The 11,905-nt window shown below is 29.7% G+C and overlaps 1 protein-coding gene across 3 annotated transcripts in view; it reads left to right on the top strand.

Annotated features, from left to right (window-relative positions):
* LOC107449127 (cell adhesion molecule 1) overlaps window positions 1-11,905 on the top strand; it is an 88,433-nt gene that overhangs the window by 2,426 nt on the left and 74,102 nt on the right. Inside the window, exon 1 of one of the 3 annotated variants that reach the window (XM_043055345.3) lies at window positions 10,097-10,233. The exons of the other annotated variants lie outside the window; for them this stretch is intronic. The gene's annotated coding sequence lies outside the window, so the exon portion shown is untranslated. Of the gene's footprint in view, window positions 1-10,096; window positions 10,234-11,905 lie in introns of those variants that run through there. 3 annotated transcript variants of the gene reach the window in all.

Here is an 11,905-nt window from a genome sequence, read left to right as displayed (position 1 = left end):
GTCAGTAGTTAAAATATACGACTACAAGTCAGAATTTTCCGAAGAGCTCGATCCTGACTTTTCCTTGAATCTTAAACGGAGAAAAACCATATTTTATTATAAAACCATATTTTAGTGTTTATTTTACTAAAATCGTTTTCAAAGCCCTTTGGTAAAAATTACCGAGCTCTTTGGTGTTCTCATAAAGATTATTTTATTATTTTCCGGCAGTTTTTATCATATTTTTTCTCAGTGTTGACATTAATCAAAATTTTTTTTAAACTGAATTTGAGATATTTAATTTGAATATAATATTACTTTTGACACCACTTGATTGCTTCCTAAGTTCTTTACCGCTCCCCTTTAGGGGTAAAAAAACTTCACTTCTTGTGATGTATCGGAAAGTATTGATATTATTTGTAAGTAAGTGATAATTTTAAGTTATATAATTATATATATATTTGTTATTATCTATTACTGTTAAAAATATTTTATTTAAAATAACATTTTATATTATAACAGAAGAATTAAAGAAACAAATTTTTAAGTAAATATATATATATGCATTCAAAACATTGGAATTTTGCTTTATAAGTGAAAAGCTAAATATGAATCTCTACCAAACGCTCTCACATGTATACCAACATAATCTAGGACATACGTGAATATTCATAAACTAGGAACTTACTACAAAAGGTACATTCAATACGTTTGCGTAACTTTTTAATATACTTTGCAGCTTAAAAAAATTATTTCGGAATTTATAACGCCTATGATAAGGAATTAATAATTTATTTATTAACATAAATTTTCCAATAGTTTCAATGATTTTCTTTTCTTTTCTTTTAGGCAGAGCTAAAATGTACTAGAAAAGACGTTTGACAATGTGATAAATTATAAATTAATTTTTTTATTACAGTCGCTCAACAACAGATGCACAATCGCTATACGGATTTATGAGATAGTTATTAAATTTCTTAATATAGGTGCCATAATATAGGTACATCAGTATAGGGTATATTATATGTACACCATAATATAGGTACATTACTATAGAGTATTTTAATATAGGTACTCCATAAAATAGGTACTTTACACCATAGCGTAGTGAAAATTTTCAGCAATTTTTAATAAAATATTACATTGAATCAATATTCGTTCATGTTGTATTGTACAATCAAATTTAGTACAAGTGATGAATCATCATCATCATCATAGTTGGCCAGACAGCCCAATGTGAGCCAATGCCTTCCATGACGACTTCTGATTCACCCTTGATCTCCTATTCTTTTCATTAATTGCGAGAAAATCAGACTCCACTGAGTCAGCCCATCTCAACCACGGCCTTTCCCGCTTTCTTGTTCCAGTGGGTCTAAAAAGCAGTATCTTTTTTATTGTATTGTCATCACTCATTCGAATCACGTGGGCCATCCAATTCATTCTATTTATTTTTGTGTATTTAATAATATCAGGTTGTTTATAAATCTTGTACAGTTCAAAGTTAAATGTCCTTCTCGAGTTATTGTTTTCATTTACACCACCAAGTATACTCCGCAAAGTCTTTCTCTCAAATGTTGCGATGAATAGTACAATTTAAATCAAGTGATGAATTAACCATATCGTATTCATTTTAACTTGCACGTTAAAGTGAATACGATATGGTTGATTCATCACTTGAATATCTAAAAGCTAGTGTTAGGATTGCTTGTTTAAACAAAAAATAAGTAAAAATAACTCTGTCGCAGCGTCAACTGATCCTTCTGGCGTTCTGTCTTATTCACATATTCTGTCTTATTCACAAATTATATCCCACTCAGGCATGGTTTGGAACACTCTCAGAAATAAAACTCTCACTTTTGATGATTCAGAAATGCTTAGGATGTATCTCGTCAATTTCGAGACTCATTTTGTCACGAAATCACGTGATTTGTGACGAAACGTGAACTCTCGAACATGTGACAGAAATGTTTCCTCAAAACGAAATCTCATCGTAGAGTAATGCGGGAGATAGGCATCTAGAATGAATAGTAGACAATCGAAAATAAAGCGACGAAACAGTCCGATTTACCTGTTTTATGCTCAAATAGTGTGCTTCGTACCAAGAAGATCTCGAGTTCAAATCCCGCTTCAGGCATGGGTGTTATTCATTTCCTTTCTATCTATCCTTTTTGTGCTGTTTAGAAGACGTCGATCCACCTACATGGTACCCACAATAAGGACATTATTCGAAAAGTTAGATACACTTCTATTACTTTTATCACTTAGGATTTACTAGCTTTTTTTAAAAAATTTTAAATTAGAAGGATGAAATGTGTTTCCTTGTTTTTGACGAAATTAGTCTTCTCAAAAAAGTGACGATAGTTATTGATGAAAATTATGCTCGGAGCATTTGCCAGGAAACGATTTCGTCAAAAACAAAGAAAGTTTCGGGAAATTTGAGTGTATATTTTTTACGATAAAGATCTGTTGAGATTCATGAACATTATACATAATTACTGTTCTAAAACATAAGAGATAGCTGATGCAATTAATATTAATAAGCTATAGAACGGGTTTAACAATTTATAACCGTTACCTGCTTCTTCTTAAAGCATATCCAAACTTTCATTAGGAAACATATTTTTTAAATATAACAAAATGTATTAAAATAGAGCAATTTTTATCAACAAAAATAGAATTGTTATTAGAAAAAGTCTTCTTCAAAAGAATTGTTCATAAAAACCAAAGCAAGCCATTCAACACAAAACTTGAAATAAAAGAAATCTAATATTTTCATTGACTTAATGTTTTATTATGAATCCTTAAAAGTGAAAAAAAAATTCCTTTGACGGAAAGAAATATTTTCAATTTTTTTCTTACCTTTTCCATTTCGAATATTTTCTGTTGAAAGGTCTCTTCAACCATTGAATCGAAATTGAAGAGCTGAAACAGCACAATTCTGACAGTTTATATCAATATTCGCCAAGCATCTCTTTTTTTTGTTAAGAGGAGGTATGCTTTAAACAAAATATTTGGTATATATTTCATAAGCTGCATGAAAGATTTTGACGGAATTTAAATTGCAATTTAAGCTCTCCTGATACATTTGATGTTTTAGATAAGGAATCAGATACATGTAAGTAAATATTTTCTAAAAACATTTAAAAATTTTAAAAGAAAAATGTCGACTGTATTTTAATTATAATTAAAATACTCTACGACTACTTAAGGGGTCTTTCTATTGGAGAATAAGTTTTGGAGCGAACATTTTGTAAGGAAGTGATATAAAATTGCTTCAAAACTGTATGTATATATATATATATATATATATATATATATATTACATGGAAAATTATAAAGACTTATGAAAAGAGAAGAGAAATTATTAAAATAAAATATTTTTCAAAATTTATTTGAAAAAAGTATTAAAAAGCCGGAAAACAAGAATTTGTTTTATATTGTGTTGAAATATTTTTTCCCGACTTTTTAATAATATATGTATTTTTTTAAAATAAATAAAAAAAATTTCAACTATTTTAAAAAATACTTAATTTTAATATTTTTTGATTTTTCTATTTTCACTAGTCTTTATTATTTTCTATGCTTACTCTATATTTTTAACTTAATTTATGAGTTCTTTATACTTGAAGCTTATGCCTAGTAAATCAAACTTATTAATTCTCTTAATTTTCTTCTTTTTTCTCTCTTTTCCTTTATGTATATATATACTTCTAGGGGAAGTGGCAGGACATATCATAAGGATTAAGAATGGCATAGGAAGGCTTGACTGCAAATGTGGAAATGAGGCTCATACCATTTATGAACTGTTTCTTAGTGTTACTGGGCTTCATTTGTCAATCTAAATTATATTGATTTCGTGTTTTTTAATGATTAATATTGAAAATGGCATTTAAATTTGTTCCGTATTAGATTTTTCATAATAATTTTAAGTTTTGGCGACTAATTTGATAAGCTCGTCAAAACTTTAAATTAAGATAAAAGTCTAATAATGAATTAATTTAAATGCCTTTTTCAACTATATTTATTAGAAGAGATGAAATCAAGATAATATAGATAAATAAAAATATCTGTTCAAAGATACATCTAGAAACAGTTTATAATAGGTAAGCATACCTGGAGAAGTACAATGAAATTATCGATTGTGAGTTCCTGTTCAATTCTTAATCCTAATGATGCGCCCTACCTGCGAAGTTTCACTATCACGATTCTTTAAAAAGCTTTGTATACTTTCCTTATAGAAAATGCTACGTTTAGCAAAATGAAAATTCGTATGTACAATCGATGGCATCGAACTTCCATCGATGACATGAAGGAAACCATTATCATTTGATGACATGCAGGGCCAAATCATAACAATAATAAAGTTTTTCATAGATTTTCGCTCTTCACTATCAAATTACACTGTCTTAGTTTCCTCACTTCATATAATTTGTAAACACTGATCATTAGTCAGAGTAATGTAATCCTTTACAAACTGTAGTCTTTTCTTGAGCTGCTATTATTTGAAGTAAAGTTTTTTTTCCTGAAATTCTATCTCCTATTCCAACATCTGTTAATCTTTCCCAATTGTTCTGGAATAGACAGAGCAGTATCATTCAGATCACTTCTGATGGCGCCGTTGACGACATTTCTCCATCTTGGTGACATAGTCTTTTTTTTCCTTCTGTCATCAGCAGATGTGATGTACCTTTTTCAGCCATTCCTGCTTTGCTTTTTATTGAATTCGTCTCCTGACATCGTAAAAAATACTTTCAGATCCCAGATGTAGTCAGTGAATCATCCACCTGTATTGCAATTTCAATAACGGAATGACCACTTTCTCGTAACGCAATAATCTTACATATCTTTCAAAGTGTCCATTCTATTTTTTTACTTAATGTTATTGTTTTTTTTTTACTATATGTAAAAAATTTTTACAACAATTTCTACTTGCAGTCTGATTGCATAAAAATTGTCCTCTTTTTACAAAATGAATCACAACAATGACTTATTCCAACTATAAAAATGATGTTAGCTTCTACTGAGAGTTACTAATATCTGATTGGTTCCCTGGATTGGACAAGATAGTTAGACAATACTTTCATAACTCTGTTTACGTAGCATAAACCCTTTCATAACATGGTTCATTACACTCGAGATTAAAGTTAGATTAAAGTACGATTATATTTTGCAAATAATCGATTTTTTTTGTATTAAAATCTGTACTGAATTCTTTTAAAAATGATAATCTTTTATTATGAAATAAGCTTGAATTCTGTGAAACGTAGCAACGCAGCGCCCATTAACTGTGTATTAGCGCTCCCGTACCACTGGTCCTTGGTTCGATCCTCGGGGCAGGCAAGATTGACTCAGTCTTTCATTCCTTCAGTGGATCAATAAAATGAGTACCAAGCATGCTTGGGGACTAAACACTGGGGGTTCCGTGTTCTGTTGAAGACCGGAACATCTGCTCTTGCACCCCAGAGCACAAGGGTGAAAAAACTGAGATAGGCACAGTAGGCATTGGCCCTCTATGGGCTATCGCGCCACTGAGTTTAGAATTTAGAAATGCAACGTTTTCTTATAAGCAAGTTAAAACATTAAAATTTCCTAATGTGTCCAAAATTTTGGATACATTTGGAACCTACACTCCCACTTATTTTTAGATTCTTGAAAAATAGTCTTGTTATTTCATCGTTTATCCTATAAGTCAGGTTTTAGTAAGTTATTTTATAAAAGGATAAAACAAGTGGAGAATTTTGAAAATATGTACAAATGGGAGGATGGACATTGTTAAATTACCTCTGCAAATAGCAAAATTTAATAGATTATAAATTCTCATCATCAAAATTATATGTATCATTATAAATTATAATCAAAAAGAGGAGTTTTAAAATTTCTTGAAATTTGCTATGCTTCCTTACAAGTGTGATAAAATGAGGCCTTTGTTTCCCTTTTTTTAAAAGTATAAATTTGTATGTATCTTATCTAAAAGAAAACAATTAGTAAATTCAATTTAAAAATTTAATTTAAATTCGAATATATGTAGGGAAAGGAATTTTAATGAATTAAAATTATGCACAAATTAGTAAAAATTAATTAATATCAATTATCGATTTAATTGAAATTGAAATTTCGATAGTAATAAATAGTGTTAGAAATGTTTGAGTGAGTTGAACCATTTCCATGCTCTTTAGCACCACCTTACGCTCTAAAAAGATATGGATCAAATTACGGTAAAAATTACCGGCATTCAGGGTACCAGTAATTTTTACCGTAAAATCCATTTTTACAGTAAACAATGAAATCAAACACATACGCAATTTTTAGTCATCTTTACTGTGAAATCACCGAATCACTGCAATAAAAAAAATTCTGTAAAAATTACTGTAAAAAGGATTTCACAGTAAAATTGATTTTACTGTTTCCAGTACACTTTTTTCATTAATCAATCCGGAATTTTTTCTGTGTAACACAATGCTAAGATGAATAATATTCCTCTTTAACCATCTGAAGCTTGACTATGTGATAACTTGAACGAAAACATGATGCAATTTAGCAACTTTTTTTAAGTTATAACCGATTTGTCAAAAAAAAGTAGTTTTGTAATGGTTAAATATGGTACCAAGTTTTCTGAGAATGAATCTATTGATATATTTAAAAAACTATAATGAAATAGAAAACAAAATATGTATGCCAAAAGACTTAAGAAGCAATTTTTAACCCTGTCAAAATTAATCAGAAAAATCAATCAAAAGCTCATTGTAAGATCAAATTAGCATTTTTTAGTACTTTACTTTTTAGATATGTTGTTAGAATATATCTATATATGATAAGCTTTTATCTTTCCTTAACATTTAATATTTTAGTACATCTTGAATAGCAAAAACTGAAAAGATAAAGAAAATCGATTAGATGTAATCAAATGAAAAATCCAGTTTTGCTCCAAATAATTTGTGATTTTATTTTTCAGTTTTTTCCCGAAATATCCGCGACTAAGTTTTTTTTTTTGTCGCTTTAGTAACTTCAAAATACTTTGATACGCTTGACTTATTTAAGAAGAATTTGAAATTTTCCCATTGTACTTTTATAGTATCTTTATGTAGAATATGAAAACGTTACAATTTTTCTTTGTGCGATAAAAATGTCAGTTTTTTAATGACAGAAATAAATAAAACAGACATTCGAATTTTTACTAAAATAAAAGTGTTGAATGTTCTCGGTTAAAGTACGATGTTTTGCAATGCTCATTTTTCCTGGAGTAATAAATTAAATCGATACGTCACTATTAATTTTTTGATAGTTTTCTTCATTGTCTTGTAGACTTTCTGCACACAATGTAATTTTAGAAGGTATGATATTACAAAAAATGTATTTTGAAGTATTTTGAGATTTTAATAACTGTTTTGAATGTGTGGGTTTTGTGATAAATGTTCTGTTCGTCATTCATAGTTTTTAAGGTTTTGAAAAGAAATAAAAAAAAAATTATAATGCTCTAAATTTTTGACACTGTAGATTTGCAAATAAGCACATCATATCTTAAAATACTCATTTCTAAACATTTTGATTTAATTATACTAAACATATAGATTTAATTGAAATTGAAATTTCGATAGTTTCAGATAGTGTTAAAAAAGTTTGAGTGAGTTGAATCACATCCATACTCCTTATCACCACCTTACACTCTAAAAAGATATGGATCAAATTACGGTAAAAATTACCGGCATTCAGGGTACCAGTACTTTTTACCGTAAAATCCACCTTTATAGTAAACAATAAAATCAAACACATACGTAATTTTTAGTCACCTTTACTGTAAAATCACCGAATCACTGAAATAAAAAAAAATTATGTAAAAATTACTGTAAAAAGGATTTTACAGTAAAATTGATTTTACTGTTTAAAGTACACTTTTTTTATACATCGATCCGGAATTTTTTCTGTGTAACACAATGCTGAGATAAATAATATTCTTCTTTAACCAACTGAAGATTGACTATGTGATAACTTGAACGAAAACATGATGCAATTTAACAACTTTTTTTAGGTTATAACCGATTTGTCAAAAAAAGTAGTTTTGTAATTATTAAATATTGTACCACTTTTAAGGTGAAATTTTAAAGATAGCTTACAAAACCTCACACACAATTAACACCCAGAAAAATTTATGTTGTAAATAAAAAATACTCAAAGCCAGTACTTTCCGATTCATTTTCTTTACTTGCTTTCATTTCTCCATTTCCTTTCATTTTCTTTACTTTTCAATTTGTTTGAATGATTCTTTTCAAATTTGTAACCATTTCCCGTGCTTAACATTAAAACTAAGGGAAAGAAAAATAATAAAACTGAATTGAAAAATAACGTAAACTCAAGTTTCTGTTCCAAATATCAAGTTTCTTTTCGATTAATCATGCTAGTCAGAAGCTATCTAGATGTATATACACTCCTTCCATATCTTACAGGCAATGAAAAGGATTTTTTTTTGGTAAAAGTAGAGTGTACTCCATGAATCCTTTGATGACTGTGTCTGAGATAGAATTTTATTTTTTGGAGTAGAAAAAAAAAGGGTTTTGATATGGAATAGTTCAGAATGAATTCCAAAACTTTCTAAGAAATTTCATTATTCGGTAAAACATCCATTGTTATTTCCTAAATTCTATCAAAGTTAAGAGTATTTGATCCTGGTATTCTGTTGCTGAATTATGGTTTCTTGTATTGCTTATTTTATTGTGAGAATGACAGCAGGGCTTCTTTATGAAGCAGGTGGAATGAAGCATTATCATGTTGGTGAAGTGCTGTATTTTAATGATAAGGGCTGAATCTTTGCAATTTATAGGTTGAAGTAATGTCTAAACATATAAATTGTATGCAGCAAAATAAAAAACATATAAAATTCTGGGCAAGGACAAAATCACACGAAAATCGGCTAGCTGTTTTTAATCCATCGGCGATTTAGCAATTGATCGAAATTGGGTGAATGTTTCTCCCTATAATACATTATTTCTCCATCTTATCTTTAGCCCTGCCATCTTATAGCATGGGAAAACTGGTTTTGCTGTGCGGAGAAGACTGCAGGTTAAAATAAGACTTTTTACTTGCAGACCGGTCAGGGTGCTAAGAGATAAGTTTGGGAGGAACTCTAGGAGCAGTGAATATCATTATTTCTTGAAGACACAAGCTGCATAGAGAGGTAGTAAAGCTATGCAGGCTGTATAGAAATGCAGATATTATTAACCTCATTAAACTAAACTGAATCAAATTTGCTGGACACATCGGCCAATGAAGTTCATCTATTTTAGTATCCGGATTCTTTGATTTTAAACCGAATGGAATTCAAACTAGAGACACGCACAGATTAAGGTCAATGAACTTCATTAATGAGGATTTAAAAGCACTGAGAGCGAGTGTAAAAAACTGGAACACTCTAGCGTGGAGAAGAGCAAAATGGCCTTCGCTTACAAAGGAAATCTGGATGCAAAGAGTCAATAAAGACGATAAAAATTCTTATTTTTTTCATAACTTCCTGTAGTTCATATAAAGTTCTGTAGTTTCGTACCGTAACTCTTGTGAAAGAAGTTATTCCGCTTTAAATAGGGGAAACATTCATACCAGAAAACACTCTAGATGAACTCTGAAGTGCCTAGGTGATAGTGTGACCCGAATTCTAGAATAAACAGAATGCTTCATAAGAATGCTCCATATTTCATACAATTAGAATTTTTGTCAAAACTTAAGTTAAAAAAGCAATGTTAAGGGTACTACATAATTAATGTTAGAATTTTCATTTCACAATTAAGGTAAATTAAGAGGTAGCAGTTTAAGCATTCGATTATCCGCAAAGTTTACGGTTAGAAGCACTCTTTTACCTTTTCGGTTTAGAAACCGTTTACAACTAGTATGGTTAAAATATCGTAAGTACAAAACTATACTGTCTTGTAGCCATTTCACCTAGCATGGTTTCAAAACAACAAAAATGAAATTTAACTAGATATAGGAGTCAGGTTATGTTAGACTTTTTGTACGGTATGCTATACGGTTTTGTAGCCATTTCACCAAGTATGACTTCAAAACCATGAAAAGAAAATTTATCTGGATATTGGTTACTGGATAGGTATTAATGTTAGACTTTTCATTAGGTAATGAAAATTGGAGTAAGGATGTGGTTGGGTTGTGTTTTGTTAAATGGACAGTGAAATGTGGCTTAAATAGTTTATCTGGTGGCAATCATGAGCGACTAGACTTTATGTGTTAAGCAGCTGTCATCCATGCGTGAAGGTGAGTTTCGTATTCTAATAGTCTAGATCACCGACTCGGGATTGCAGAACTCTGGAAACTCTCTATGTATTGAAGAAAGGGAAGAAATATTGTTGTGTCAAAGCTGGAATTCAAATTTAGCAGTTCATGAGATTAACAGGAACCTTCTAGCTGCAAGAAACAAAGTTTTTCAGAGAAAGGATCTAATGATTTGGCTTCATATGAAGGGCAAAACGTTTTGGTTGTCCAAAAGTGTTAGGTGTAAACAGTCAATAAGTAACTTTTCTCATACTTAATTGTTTGAATACCATCTTTTTTTATGGTTATTTGACTGTTTTGTTTGAATATGGTAAAATAACAATTAAATAAATTGTTATTTAGCCTTTTTTTATGATGACAATGAATATTAAAATGTTTAAAATTACCGGTTCAAAGATTTTCAAATCTTATGTAAGCATTTAAAGGAATAAATATTAAAATTTTTTTACTTTTAATGGCAAATTATATGTTACTTGTAATTCTTATATAAGGCAGGCAAAAGTTAGATTTATCTCAAAAAATTTCTCAAAAATAATTAAAGCGAATTTAAAATTTTTTTTTCAAAAATATATTACTGTTTGCTTTTTTTTGCTGGAAAAAGAAAGATAACCAAGGAATATAATTAACTTTTGGACTGCCCTAAAATATTGAATGCATACTCATGTAAGACTAGCTGCTTTTTGAGATTAGTTCGTCCCCCTTACGAACTTGCAAACCCATGACTCTTCACTACCCCAAATCATAAGTGACAGAGTCTAAATTCATATCTATATTTAAAAAAAATGTGCAGCATGCATGATGCTTCAAAAATCTGATTTAAATAAACAAAACATAGTTTAAGATATTTTTTCTTGGAAAATATCAGGAAAAAACATAAACTATTATTTAAGTTAATACTTGATCTAACTACACAGAAAAATTAATTTGCTAATAGTTTCAAAAGTTTGAAGTAGACAACAGCTGAATCACTATTGACTATTTCATCTTTTACAATTGGGTACTTGCTCTTCAAGAAGAAGGAAATCACAGATACCCAAACATGTGACCTATGATGTCAGCGCCAGCTGATCGTTTATAAGCAAAATGGCTAAGTTTCTCCACAATGTTAATTGACGTGAAATTAATTAAATTAAGAGCAGTATCAAACATAGAATTTTTTGAAATATAATTCTTTCTCATCAGCGTCTATTACTTAACTTAAATTTATTATTTGTTTACATATTTCATTGTAACTGTGATATATTTTTGTTTTGTGTACCTTGCAACTTCGATGCATAATTAGTTTTTTTATGTCCTACATGGCTTCGTGACTGGCTTCGTGCTAAGTAGGAAATATATAGCGAAAGAATTGAAATCTTTGCAAAAGAGTTTTTATGAAAGAATATAAAATGTGTCACTTAAGAGAATTGATACCTGACTGGCTTGGCTTACTCGATATAGAATGGAAAGAACAGTTGCTGACGTAAAAAAAAATGCCACGTTTCAACAACCAATCAAGATTGAGATACCCTCACTACGTCACTTGCAGATATCCCATTCATAACTATTGATTACCTTCTCGCATCTAATTCAATTCATCTTCGCTATTCTAAAGGTTTACACTATCTAGTGTTGCCACTAAATATTTTATATTACCTAATTTGCAAAAACATGA

Source organism: Parasteatoda tepidariorum, chromosome 8 (genome assembly GCF_982258835.1).
Source record: "Parasteatoda tepidariorum strain Cologne lab strain chromosome 8, Ptep-v5.0, whole genome shotgun sequence".
Lineage (NCBI taxonomy): Eukaryota > Metazoa > Arthropoda > Arachnida > Araneae > Theridiidae > Parasteatoda > Parasteatoda tepidariorum.
This window is presented reverse-complemented; position numbering and strand designations above follow the sequence as displayed.